Source organism: Dendropsophus ebraccatus, chromosome 5, assembly GCF_027789765.1.
Source record: "Dendropsophus ebraccatus isolate aDenEbr1 chromosome 5, aDenEbr1.pat, whole genome shotgun sequence".
Taxonomy (NCBI): Eukaryota; Metazoa; Chordata; class Amphibia; order Anura; family Hylidae; genus Dendropsophus; species Dendropsophus ebraccatus.
Genome location: NC_091458.1, coordinates 78,588,309 through 78,602,994, shown reverse-complemented (window position 1 = coordinate 78,602,994; position 14,686 = coordinate 78,588,309). Strand labels below are relative to the sequence as shown.

The 14,686-nt window shown below is 41.0% G+C and overlaps 1 pseudogene; it reads right to left on the bottom strand.

The window, feature by feature from the left end:
• Positions 1–4,000: 4,000 nt before the first annotated feature.
• LOC138794168 (uncharacterized) lies at positions 4,001–5,316 on the bottom strand (annotated as a pseudogene).
• Between the last annotated feature and the right edge of the window lie 9,370 nt (positions 5,317–14,686).

The following is a 14,686-nucleotide window of genomic DNA, read 5'->3' as shown; positions in this document are numbered from 1 at the left end:
TCTCTTGCTGCACCAGTTCTCTGGAATATGATGCCCTAGACAATTAGATTTGTTCCAGAAGTCTATAGTTTAAATAATACATATGTTAAAACAGAGTTACTATAGTCCCTAATTAACACATGGAAGGCAAAAATGTAAAATTTAGTGCACCTTATAGGGCACAGGGGTAAAGAATAACAAAGCTGTGTTTCCCCGCTTCATGGAAAGGTTCTCACCTGGCTTAGTTGTGTGAGACACAACAACTATGAGAGTAAATAGACAACTGATGTGCTATAGGTAGCATCAGGTCTGCAGTGTCCCTGTATGTGTATCCCAGCTACAATTGTGTTACTGAGAAAATGATTGCTAAGAGTTTTAAACTATATCTGGGTATCATAGGTTATTTGTATGTATTGCTTTTTTGCTTGTCACACTGCTAAATAGCATAAACTATAGTAACCTGTTTGCTGTGCTGCACTGTTATGAACTTTTGCTAATAAATTCTCACTAAATCGATTTGGGAGTGCCGAGACAATCTATTGAACTGGAATCTAACTGGTCCGTGGTCAGGACACTCTCTGGCTAACAATTGATTACTATGTTATACTTTAACTCTGCACGCTTCTGGTCTTCTCCTGCTCTCTGCTTGCATCCTGGCAGCTGCAGCTTTAAAATGAGCTCTGAACTGACAGACCGTTGAGCCAATGACTGGGTGTGGCGGTCCTGGATAGTGATTGGCTGAGCGGCCTATGAGCTCAGTCAGGCCGCTCTGGAGCTGTAGCCACCAGTAAGTGAGCAGAGGGCAGGAGAAGACCAAGAGCATGGAGAGGTAATGTATAACAGTTTAGGGCAAGTGCAGCTAAACGATTATCAAGCCATGTAATAGGCTCAGTAAACAAGCACCGATCTAGCAGATCGGCGTTCATCTACATTTTTGATCAGGCCGCCATTGGCCCATCTGCTAGGACCCTAAGGATTAAAGCTATTGTGCATTTTCCACATCCAGTGGTCACATGTCAAGGAAGTGAAGAATTTGGTCACATTGCTTTTATGTGGTAACCAGGGGCTGCAGATGTTATTGTCAGGAGCTAGGATATTTGAGTATCACTGCAACACTTGCCACCGGGTTCGGAGTGGTAGCTAGCTTTCATTGGGACTAAATAACGTCCCTCAGTTTGGACAGGCCTTATTTTAACCAGCCATAGATAGTCGGGAACACAAGGGGAAAAAAGACGGGCAATTGTAAAGACAGGAGGTTTTCATGGTAAGTTTTAAGCCTTAGGCCTTATGCACACGTTCCGTAATTTACGGATCCGTATTTCCGTATCCGAGTTAGTGCACATTGAAGTCTATTGGGCTATTCACACGATCAGTAGCAGAAATGGATGAAAATCAATCCGTAAAAAAAAAAGGACATGTCCTAGTGCGGACCCTGTGCGGACCCTGATTTTTTTTACGGATCCTCTCATTGAAATCAATTGCGTACGGATTGTTTACGGATTGCAACATGTTTGGCATCCGTATTTCCGTACTCCCGTGAAAAAATACGGATGACTCATGGGTCACATGGTTCTGTCTCCTAAGCAACCACTAACAGGAAGAAGGAAGTGCAGAATCACATGCCGGTGGGAATTGAAAGTGAAAGCAGCAGCACATGTGGTGGGACCCAGAACCAGAAAGAAAGTGAAAGAGAAGATAAAAAAATGGATGTGGAGAAGCTCATTCACCTCATAGAAGAACGCCCCTACTTGTGGAACAAAAGAGATGCATTTTATGTGAACCGAACAAGAAGGGACAAGGGATGGTCTGAGATTGCCCATGAAATTTATGGCCAGAAATGGGCATCAGGGTCCAAGAAAGAGAAACAGGAATTGGGTATGTATGTATGTATGTTTTGTTTTTTAAGTCATGTAGTACATAATTTTATTGTTATTTCATAAGTGTACTGTGTTTTATCAGTGGGAAGACTGAAATCAAGGTGGCAGACATGCAGGGATCAGTTCAAGAGGGAGATGCAGATGAGAAGCCGCAGTGGAGATGGACGTATGCCCAAAAGAACATATGTGTACACAGAACAATTAATGTTCCTGAAACAAGTCCTGGACGTTGGCCCGTAAGTTTTTTTTTTCCATTAATAATGCCTATTATGCCCCTCCTGTGAAACTACAACCCTTACCATACTGCCCCTCCTGTGAAACTACAACCCCCACCATACCTAGACTGCCCCTCCTGTGAAATTACAACCCCCACCATACCTAAACTGCCCCTCCTGTGAAACTACAACCCCCACCATACCTAGATTGCCCCTCCTGTGAAACTACACCCCCACCATACCTAGAATGCCCCTCCTGTGAAACTACAACCCCCACCATACCTAGACTGCCCCCCTGTGAAACTACACCCCCACCATACCTAGACTGCCCCTCCTGTGAAACTACAACCCCCACCATACCTAAACTGCCCCTCCTCTGAAACTACAACCCCCACCATACCTAGACTGCCCCTCCTCTGAAACTACAACCCCCACCATACCTAAACTGCCCCTCCTCTGAAACTACAACCCCCACCATACCTAAACTGCCCCTCCTCTGAAACTACAACCCCCACCATACCTAGACTGCCCCTCCTCTGAAACTACAACCCCCACCATGGCTAGAATGTCCATTTTTTTATTATAAAGTTTTTATTACATCTTTGTAGAACATCTGATAATCTGGTAGCAGAAGATGAGGCTTCTGGTAGCTCCCAAGGAAATCAGGAGAAAGAAGTTACGGATTCAAGGGAGGAGGACTCCATGGAGGCTGCTGAAAACCTGGACACATCTCCGGCTGAATCAGTGCAAGTTTACCCACGTCGTAGGAGAGAAAACCGCAAATCACAAATTGAGGTGACAGTGAGGTGAGGTAAGGCTCTTTTAAGCACTGTCAACAGGTCATAGAGACATGTACATAGAGACTTCATATTTTTCTTTTTTTTAGGTCCTCGAAATACTGAAGAAACGTGGAGAGCAGAAGCCAAACCAGCTGTTCTGCAACAGCCTGGCAGTTGCACTGGACAGTGTACCTGAAGAGAAACGCCAGAGATGCTATGGGACTCTGTTGGCTGTGGTTGAGACTTTTAGCAAACATTTTGACTCAGACAAACTCTCCAAAATTGCAGATATGTTTAAGTATGGGGACACCCCAACCATCGCCACCCCTACCCAAACCTTATACACTTTCACAAAGTTTGGAGTTTGTGTTTGATGAAAGCATTTGTGATGTACAGAAAATATGTGAGTTTCTACTGGAGTATTAAAAAAAAAAAAACAGTTTGAGATCATGGTTTGTCCGTTTATTTCACACCACATACAACATTTGTTATTTGAATGGCTCAATAGTGCATTATAATGTAGGTGGCCTTTGGGGTTACCCTGGCCCACAGGCTCCTGGAGTCCCATGGTTGTTAAGACTGTACTCACAGCAGGATGAGTATGTAAGTTAACCCCCCACCCAACCCCCGACCGTGCAGAGACGTATTTTGGGGTTTATCTGCTGGACATCACGCTCAGCCAATCAGTAGTAGCGGTGGTGAAACACTGATTTGTTGAGTGTGACGTGCAGACGACGGAAGGCCCGGGAGCAATACAAAGTGCAGAGCAGCTAATTTTTGCTTCAGTCAGCGGGGGTCATTTCTGCTGCATAAAAGGACAGGGAATGGATCCCACAGGAGTTTACTGTGAATTTGCAGCATAAAATCCACTGTGCTTCTGGTGTCTGGGAACCTACATCAGCCTTTCCTTTTCCCAAAAATTTCAGGGTGGCCCGTGGACTGTGACATATGTCCTCAGATGATGAGATCTTAGTTGATAATTGTGCCTACATTACTCATTTTGAAATCCAAAATGAGAATGTGGACGCAAATATCGCAAGCTCGCAGCCCACGTCAAGGGGCCTCATCTACTGCGAGTCCCTAACTAACTCAGGAACCAAAACTAAACTAACTAATAGAACTTGAAGCACCAGTCCAGAATCAAAGTCTCTTAACAGATATCCCTCTGCCATGGTACTGCTCCTGCTGGTGATAGAAAGTAGTCTGCATAGAAGTCCCGGACAGCCAATCCTGACGATCCAGGCCTTCCTTGCAGGTTCCCTTCCAACGGGATGGCGGCAGACTGCATGGCTGACATCTGTTCCTCTGGGATGACTGTGGCATCATGAATCCTGACATAGTTGTGAAGGATAACACAAGCCTGTATCACCTTCTTAACCTTGTCAGGAGTTAACTGAAGGGCAGACTGCATTACCCGCCACTTGGAGCTCAGAATTCCAAAGGCACACTCCACATACCGCCTCGCACGAGTGAGGTGAAAATGCGCCTCCGGTCATCCAAGCCTCGCCTTGGAAAAGGACGCAAGAGGTGGGTCTGTAAGCCAAACCCTTCATCAGCCACAATCACAAATGGAGCTGGAGGTCCAGATGATCCAGGTAGAGGCCTTGATTCCGGGATGCCCAGGTGGTTGGACTTCAGCATCTCTCCAATTCTGGAAGCCCTAAAAACACCCGCATCCGCTGCGCTTCCATAGGCCCCTATATCCACAACCACAAACCGATAGTCACTGTCAGCTAATGCCAACAGGACCACTGAGAAATAATGTTTGTAATTGAAATACAGGGACCCTGAATTAGATGGCTTCTTCACACGAATATGCTTTCCATCCAGGGCACCGATGCAGTTTGGAAACTGCGCTGTTGCTTCAAAGCCCCCAGCGATGCGAATCCAATCTTCAGGCTGGGGGGGGGGGGGGGTGGCATTACTTGGGCCCTCAGACGCTCCCACATGGCTGAGCAGGTCAATCCAACAATAGAGGATATTGTGGAAATCCCCAACACAAACTCATAATGCAGGCATGCAAATGAGTTACCAGTGGCAAGAAATCTGCAATAAAAGGCAGTAAAGATTATTAGTATTTAAACATTTTCAAGAAACTATAGTAGGATTTTAATACACGAAATTAAAATAACGAACGCACCTGAGGGTCACAAGGAGCCTTTCTTCTGGTGAAATTGCCTCTCGCATTACTGTATCCCGGTATAGCAGTCCTGGACGCAGGTCAGCAAGGAGGCGATCAAAGGTCGCAATGGTCATCCGGCAATAGTTCTGGAACTTGTCAGGATACCTTCGCAGGTCAGTGTACAGCTGATAAAACTGTCCCCTTTCCAGCCGCGCAGAGACAATGGGGTGTACCCAGTATCTCCGACGCTTGCTCCTCGGCTCTTCTTTAAGCGTGTCCTGCTCTCCAAAGCGCCAGGAAACAAGCCAGGTCCGGAGTGCTTCATCAGCTACTTGATCGGTCATCTTCACGGTGATAAGTAAAGTCAAAAACCAAAGCTAGACAAGCAGAAGTAAATAACAGAACTGTCTCACAGCAAAGCAAACCAGAAATGGCAAAGTAAAATGGCTGACAAGCGATCATGTGACTTATTTTAGGGGTTTGGCAACCTTTTTTTTTTTTTTTTTTAACCTACTCAACTTTAATCACTTGTATAAAGCAGTCAGCAGCAAAAACGGATTTACTGAAATACGGATGGAATACGGATGTCCAATCCACAATTTCTCACGGGTTGTTTCAGGACCAGAAAAAAATACTGAACGTGTGCATAAGGCCTTATACAACACAAACTGTTCCTTCCTCTGTGTGACCCTCCAGGTTTCATACAGCAACTTAATGGACTTACAACATCTCTACTAGTGCTCAAAAGTATTCATAGACTTTATTCCAATAGAACTGCATAAATAGCAACAAAGGAAACTGTGACTACAGCTTTACTATCCATTTATCCATCTAGCATGTACTCTAACTTTACATCTTGTGCTTTACCAAATTTTGGCCTGGATTGTTGTGGAGACTTTCAGTAAAGTGTTAATGTTGCTTCACAGAATCCTAGTGACCAGAGTTCTTAAATCTATATGTTGCATCACTAAAGAAAATGTTTGCTCAGCTCACAGGGATCATCAGACTATTTTGGCCACCCCACCGCATGCCAACACAACACTATAGCACAACAGCATAACGCTTATTATACAACATGGATACTACATGTCTTCCAATATCATCCTACCAATCAAATGATTGTAAAAGTAGCATAAAAACACAAAAATTGAGCGCTAACACATATAATTTACTATTCAAAAAAAGTATGTATAAGTACAAATTATAAAGAAAGTGTAGACAATGCTCCCTACTCTGATAAAGGGGTCTGTCCACATCCAAACCAGGACACATCCCTTATGTTAATATAGGTGCCACTTTAGGATTAATTCCCTACAATAATTACCAGAGTCTGTTACTAAAAATGCACACTGTACATTTACATAATCCAGATGAATAGCAATGTGTTTAGCATGACACTCAGGGGGCCAAAGACCTGTGTATACATTCTCAAAAGAGTGACGTAACTGTGCATGCATGCTGCACCCTCACCATGGCAACTACCAAAGCCAATGGTACTACCACCTTTAACCCCTTCGTGCTGCAGCTAGTTTGGGCCTTAATGACCAGGCTAATTTTTCAAAATCTGACCTGTCTCACTTTATGCTCTTATAGCTTAGTGATGCTTTAACGTATGCTAGCGATTCTGAAACAGTTTTTTTCGTCACATATGGCACTTTATGTTAGTGGAAAAATTTGGTCACTACTTTATGTATTTTTTGTGAAAAACATCAAAATATCATGAAAAAAATAAAAAAATTGCATTTTATGAACTTTGAAATTCTCTGCTTCTAAAAAAAAAGAACGTTGTAGCACATAAATTAGTTACTAAGTCACATTACCGATATGTCCTCTTTATTCTGGCATAATTTGGTAAACATACTTTTTTACTTTTTTAGGGTGTTACGGGGCTTAGAAATTTATCAGCAAATTATCACATTTTCGTGAAAGTTTCCAAAACTGATTTTTTTTTTAGGGACTTTCCGGTGGCGGAGAGCATGGGACTTTGATTTATTTTCACTTTTCCATCGCTGTGAACTGACATAAGTCTGTTCACAGCGATCGCGGTGGCCATCTTGGAAATGATGGCCGCCGGGGGAGGGGGGTTAGTGACTGCCTACTAGGGGGGCTGATCTGGGGTCTGAGGGGACACTTATTTCATCTCCCCCCGCCGTGGATTCCCATTACCCAATGCCCATTACCGACGGCCGCCGCTATAACGTTAATAGTGGCGATCGTCGGTAAGGGCAGCAGCCGTGACGGACCCCACACGCTGCCCCAACCCCTCAGCTACCTCCGGTAGCTGGGGGGATGGTGTGGGGGCCTTCCCGGCCCCAGAATCTTATTCTGTGCCATCGCCGTAAAAAGCTGATGGCAGCAGAATAAGGCCCCTTAGTGACCACCGTAAAAAGCCGTATCGGCGGTCACTAAGGGGTTAAAGGTCTTTCCCATCTGGAATGGTTATGCCCCATCTACAGTATCCACAGTATAGGGCATAACCAAGAGATCATTTAGGGGCCCCTTGCATTCTCGAGAATGGTAATCCCGCAAACAATCAACTGAATGCTACTTTCACTTTTTATCTATATAAATATGGATTACTATCCTTTTTAGAAAATAGATTTGTTATTACAACTAGCAGATATCACCATCAACAATCCAATTCTCTGAAAAAATGTTACAATCCCCTGTTTTACCAGACTTTCCCATGGAACATTTAGTAAGTGGGGCCCAGTGATTTTTACTGCTCAGCCTATCTCTGCATTTCTGCGTAATCACAGGTAAACATACTGTAATCAACAAGTCATACCCAGTCCTGTTAATTGCATACATGATGTAACGGCAAACACTTGCCAAGGAATAGTGGCAGCAGGAATACATTCAGAGCTAACAGAAATTATAATGACTTCAAAGGAATAAGGACAATAGGAAATGGGTGATAACAAGCAGATTCATGATTCATATACAGGCAATCTATTGCTCAGTAGATGTGCAGTAACTTACTAATCAGAAAGAGGACAGGATACTGTATGCGCTCAGTCACAATTATCATCAAGTTGGAAAAAGTTCTTATTATAACATTAATAATCCCTACATGAAATAAAATGATTACTATATCTATTATATAATTATACTGTATGTTGCATTACGTATTAATAGCATTACTCATATGCCTTCATAATTTATTAGTATACAGTGTATGTTGCACTTAGATCTCCTAAACACTTTTTTACCCCCAGTAAAGCTCATTTCTTATTTCTGTAGGTTTTATTAATAACTGTAGGTTAAAGGTAAGTGTAGACGGCACTGTGCGGCAATAAGATCTAGTGGGTGCACAGCCTTCAGGAGTCAGACCTAGCTCCACAAAGATCCAAAAACAGGGATTACAGTGTATAAATCCCCCTTTACACAAAATATCATATACAGTGTTAGTGACTATTCATAAAGGTAAAGTCCAATCCAATCTCAATGCGACATAGTCCACATAATTCATAACAAGTTCATATCCTGTATACTTAAGGGTTAATGGAAGGAGGCCGTCTCTCACCCGATATCTTAAATAAACAGCTGCTCCTCCACGTGTTGTTCCTTGTCCAAGTTTGTAAATAAAGGAGCTGCTCATGAGTGGAGGAGTGCAATCAGAGGACTCGTAAGGATGGGCGTCATTAGACACGGCCAGTGTCAAGGAACCGCACGTGCACTGTAAGCGCTAGGCGTCCACAGTGGCCATCTTGAATAGGGTCAGTATTTCCCATACACTGAAACTGAAAAATAATAATAGGGATCTTCCTGTCGTGAGGTGGACATGTCCAATTCTGGTCCCCGCCCTCTGTAGGTGTCGCACTCGGGACCTCAGGACTGGTTGATCCCTGATCGTTCCGGCAATCAAAGCTACCTAGACCAGAGTCTTCCCCACTCCACGGAAAAAGGACGGCATTTCCATCAAGTAGTATAAACAGTGACCAAAAAGTTGCAGTTCCATATTATGGCACCCATCCAAAATATGTCCATAAATAAAAACGAGGTAGGTCTATATTACAGGTGAGTGACCGGACTCCATCGTTCAATGAAGATCTGAAACAAATCAAAAAATCCAATAAGTATAAACGATATACCTAATACAGCATCTAATAGGAACGGACATAGGGGGAGATTTATCAAACATGGTGTAAAGTGAAACTGGCTCAGTTGCCCCTAGCAACCAATCAGATTCCACCTTTCATTCCTCAGACTCTTTGGAAAATGAAAGGTGGAATCTGATTGGTTGCTAGGGGCAACTGAGCCAGTTTCACTTTACACCATGTTTGATAAATCTCCCCCATATGTGAATAGTGTGAATATACATATACACAATTTTTTATATACAATTTTTTATATACAATTTTTTAATCACAAAGCCTATTTCTACCAATCATGTAAAAAAAAAACAGGGGGGGGCTCGGGCGAGGATTACATAAACGATCTCAGTGAAAAATCAACATTCAAAACGTTCGGATATAGTGTATTTAGTTTTGATATCCATTGTGCCTCTCTCTGTTTCAACTGTCTCTGACGATCACCTCCTCATCTAGGGGTCGGTATATGGTCAATAATACAAAATCTTAACTGGTTCGTGGTATGACCACATTTCTGACCACAATGGCGGGGGACCGGTAGTTCACACCTCTCTGTACGTATAAAAGATTTATGATTATTGAGTCTGGTTCTGCATTCTGTGGTGGTCTCCCCTACATATAAGCGGGGACATGGGCACTGTAAAATATAAATTACATAATCATCGAGAAACTGATACGTTGTACCACACATTATCGCTTTATATTTCATATATATATATATATACTGTATATATATATATATATATATATATATATATATATATCTCCAGTAAAATCATGTGGAAAAGAAATAGGGCATGGTCTCCACTGCATTCGGAATGTGCACTAAATATGTGGAAACTAGTCCTTACTAAAGCAAATGGATAAAGTTTTGTCTTTTGTATCTTGCTCCCCTCTGACTTCTCCCCCATCCTCACAAAGCCCCCCCCCCCCCCCCCCCCAAGACCGCCCCCCCCCCGGAATTGCTTATTTGACAGGTCCTTGTTCACCTGCATGTAGGGAGAGACCTGTTAATCAAATCGTGCCAGGCAAGGAGAAGCCAGTGGGCAGCCACACACAGCTTGCATTTCTCCCTGTGCCTAAAAACTAAGTTTTTTTCTAAATCAAAGTAAGACACATTTTTAATATAATGAAGGAATCTGTTGGTATTTCATGATGCCAGAGGACAGGGCAGCCTAATTCTGGTTCTCTTTAATCAATGGTTATTCCTAATATTACCTAAGCTATTTTTTTTAGCAATAAATGATGGTATCAATAGTGAAACAAATGCAAAACTGAAGATACCGTGTCATGCCAGAATGAACGTAAAAATGTAACTTAAGAAAAACAGCCCAGCTGACCATGCCCTAGTGATCCTATCATCTGATTTCAACTTTTTCTGTGACATAAAAGGCCATGTCAGACTGCAAATGAAAAACTTCATCTGTTGTGTTAGAATTTCTTGGTCAGATGAAGTCACTAGGAACACTTGAAATGTTGTTCATGCCAAACAGCAGATCTGCACCCCATCAATAGACGCTCAAACTGGGTCACAGGTCAAGGCAGAGATCGATCAGTGATTTGTAGTTCTAAGTTATGGTGTTGTTTGTAACATCAACCTTCACCGACCAACAAGGCATCTGGAAAAAAGCTGTGTGAAATCTCAAGTGTATGGCTAGCTTAAGAAAAAAAACTTCTTGAAGGTTACTAACCTTTAAATGTCATTATATAAAAATATATATCTATTACATCATGTCAGGTGCTTATGTACTAGTAAACAGAGTCCATAGATTTGTTAGTCTCAAATCTAGATCTACTTTTGTTTCTGGCATTTTTAGTGTTAACTCATCAGGCATTGACCATAATTATCTCAATTTCAGGTGTGACCATGGACTAAATACTAGTCAAATGCTCAGCTCATGCAGACAAAAGAAATTGCCCAGCAGGATGCAAATTTAGCCATTGATTTTTTTTTAAGGACACTGAAAGGCATGGGTTACATATATTTGCTTAAATTGTTCTGTAATGAAATATCCTCAGTCAACCAGAGTGCAATGATTCAAGACAATAGCTCACCTCTAAAATTGTTCTAATGCATACACATTGAGCCTGATTCACAGTAAGCACAGAGCAGTTTAATATTATGCACAGTGCACATCGATGAACCCTGATCTGCAGCTGCTTACTTACATAAAACATTTTATGTGATACGGTTTGTGCAGGAGAGTAGAAAGGGAATTGAGAAAGAAGTAATCTGTGCCACGTCTATATTGCACAAGGCACCAGCATTAGAAAATTAAAAGTTGCATGTGGTTGTTCTTTCCAGAAGACAAAAAAATACATGTAGGAGACAAGTGGGAATAGATTCAATTATCTTTTCTTGAAAGGAGAAATAAAATATGAATGTCTTTCTGACTCGGTTCTAACACTGCGTATAGGTTACTTTGGAGTGTGGGATGTGTGACAAGAAATTCTGCCAGAACAAAGTAGGGGGAATATTCTGATTACAGTTCATAACAAATCAGATTATGTTTGTACAGTATGAATACAATTATAGCCTCAGCAATTGAAGCAGCTAGAACCCTGAACGCTTCAAGTGTGTTCTGGGCCATAAATCGTTTATTACCTCAACACAATCCCGAGGGAATAGGACTGAACTACACAGGCTTTAGCATTCTGATTGGGATTTTGACTTTAGCTTGAACTGAGAGGCTTTTCTACACATCGGGTCTGAATGACATTGGCTGAAGGTAATCCCATCTGTCTCTGTCTAGACAGTTCTCGGCACCAGTTTGCATTGCTCCCTTACATTGCTTTGTTGGTGTTGCTTACAATATCCAGAAATTTGACAACAAAATCAATTACTGATCACACTGCAGTGTGTTTCTGAATATGATTGAATGCCGCACATTACAAATATATGTTTAGCTTGTGCAGCAAAATAGAGGGGGAATAGATTCAATAAACTGGATGTGGATACAGTATGTAGTTTACGAGAATCCCTCTCCTATTCATTGCAGAATAAAGAATATAGACATAAAATGGGAGGCCTGCTTACAATACACATGAAATCATCTTAAACTCTATGACATGGTTCATCTGGCAGTGAGTCTTTAAGTTGTTACCTTCTTCATGTTTTTATTGCAAATGATTAGCTTTAATAAGCCAAGCAGGATATTTTCAGGTCTTTTAACGTATCCCACTCTACAGAAGCAAATTGGCTGAGACATGTTCTGTATAAAGATGTAACAGTCACATTTATCACTATGAATAACCTGAGAGTGGAAATGAGCAAAACAGTATTTTATGTAGCATAAAAAGAAAAACAATTAGAACATTGTAAATGAACTATATAATTGTTTGTTAAACAGCGGATATTTATTTTCTAATGTGTCGCCAAATCAACATTGATTTCCATTGTTAGTTTTTCTTAATGATTAAACAAACAAACAAAAAAAAAAAAAGATCACAGCAGGCTGTCAATCCAAAACTCTGTCTGACATGTATTGTAGCTGCTGGCATGAGCAATGTATTATGGATTACTATATTCACAGCTCCATATAATATAATAAATGCCAACTTGCTTGTTTTGAATAATCTTATTGAATTAGATGAGGATATTGTTCTCTATTGTTAGTTGTACAGAACATATGGTTTCATTGAACTATAAATGGGCCATTACTTCATGTCTGTAGGTCTATATTAACCCTTTTTATTGTCCCTTATGAAAATGCATAAATAAAGTTGTTTCTTTGTTTTACAATAGTATAAACAGTAAACAGGTGGCACATGGATCTTACTGGCATTGCATTTAAGGATGTACAGTATCTATGGCCCTTTACCTGAACATCTATTCTAAACCCATCACCTAACATGAAAGCATCATGTCAAACAGTGCTCGAATTAAAGTGTCACAGTCGTTATAACTTTTAAAATCTAAACAGTAGATGTGATATAAAGCAAGTTTGCAATTTACATTTTTTTAAGGTATCATAGACTCTCCTGTGTATCCCAGGCCATCTGAGCCCTCACAGAGAGAAGGCAGTCATGTGATTGATGGACACATTGAGCCGTGACTCTCTGTACTGGCTGAAATTTCGGGTTTAGTCTTTCAACCAGCAGAAGTCTAAAAATCTGCCTTCAGGAGACTGGACTTGGATTTCTGGAAAGTATAGCTTTGTCTTACGGCATGATAACAGCAACAACAAAAAAATAATGAATGAAAATTTCAAACTTGCTTTATATCACATCTACTGTTGATTTAGATTTTAAAAGTTATATTGACAGGTACACTTTTATGCTACCATGCAGTCTTCTCATAAAACTTGCAGAGGTTTTTGCAGAGGTTATTTTCTGTTATCAATGAATCATTGGCAGGTCAAGCGGGAAGTGTTGGTTAGGCATAGCTTGAATATATTGAATAAGCTGTGTAGAGGGTAGCCTCTAATAAGTTCATCTTTAGTTTTTCTGTTTCCAGAATTAACATTTATCACCTATCCACAGGTTACTGCTCGGACCCCAACTCATCTTGAGAACAGGGGTACCATGACATTCATTCCTCTTCAGTCTGTGACTATGGTATATCAACCATGCTTGCTGCCAGTTCAATCAAAGTCTGCAAAATGTGGTAATGCAGTAAGAAAAATAGGGTAAAATGGAAACGCCTTTAAAAGGGTTATTCATGCTCAGAAAAACATGGCTGCTTTCATTCGAAAAACAAAGTACTCTCCAGTCATCAGTCTGAGTGTAGTTTCACAGCCCAGCTCCATTAGTAAATGGAGTTGAATTGTAATACTCACACAACCTGGGACAGGAGTGGCACTGTTTTTGCAAGAAAGTAGTCATGCTTTTTCTAATGCTGAATAACCTTTTTAATGAGAGATTTCCCCAGCATCTAGGGAGGGGTGAGGGGGGAGCAGCGCTGAAAGGCTAGCGGCTTGATGAGCTGATCGCTGATCAAATGAGTTGCTTTGTTTAGATGAGCGATTCTCTCTCTCTCTCTCTCTCTAGCTATAGGCTCCAATATAACTGCCCTGTTTAAAATGACTAGTGATGTGATATACACACCATACCATGTTGTTTGATTTTATATTGTGGTATTAGACAAACTAATGTTCTCTATTCATTACACATCTTTATATGCTTCTTATCAAAGCATTCAAAAAAGTATCTTTGGTCTTTAAAATGTTAGTAGAAGATAAGAAGAAAAACATGTTGAGTTTTGTTATTAATGTTTTGCTATTTACAATTTGCAAATATGCCTAAAGTACAAGTATACATTCTGATGTCGTTGCCATGGATAATGTCACTTTCTTGATTTAGTTGATGCAGACTTTTAGTACATGAAAAACATAATTATAGTCAGTAAAGGGCATATGAAAACCATGTTGATACAGGCATAGAATGCTATTTATTTTTTGTGACTTCACTGCTACTTTTATGCAGATGTGCCAAGATTTCCATCAACACACATTAATACACGAGCCAAGAATGATACTTCTGCAGCCTGACATATATGTGTGCCAAAGTCTTTCATGCTAAGTGATGAATAATTTTACCCTGCTGCCAATGACATTTTCTGAATGGAAGATTATTTAAAACGAAGGGTGTTCCCTGATCCAAAGATAAAGTATGTCCTTTC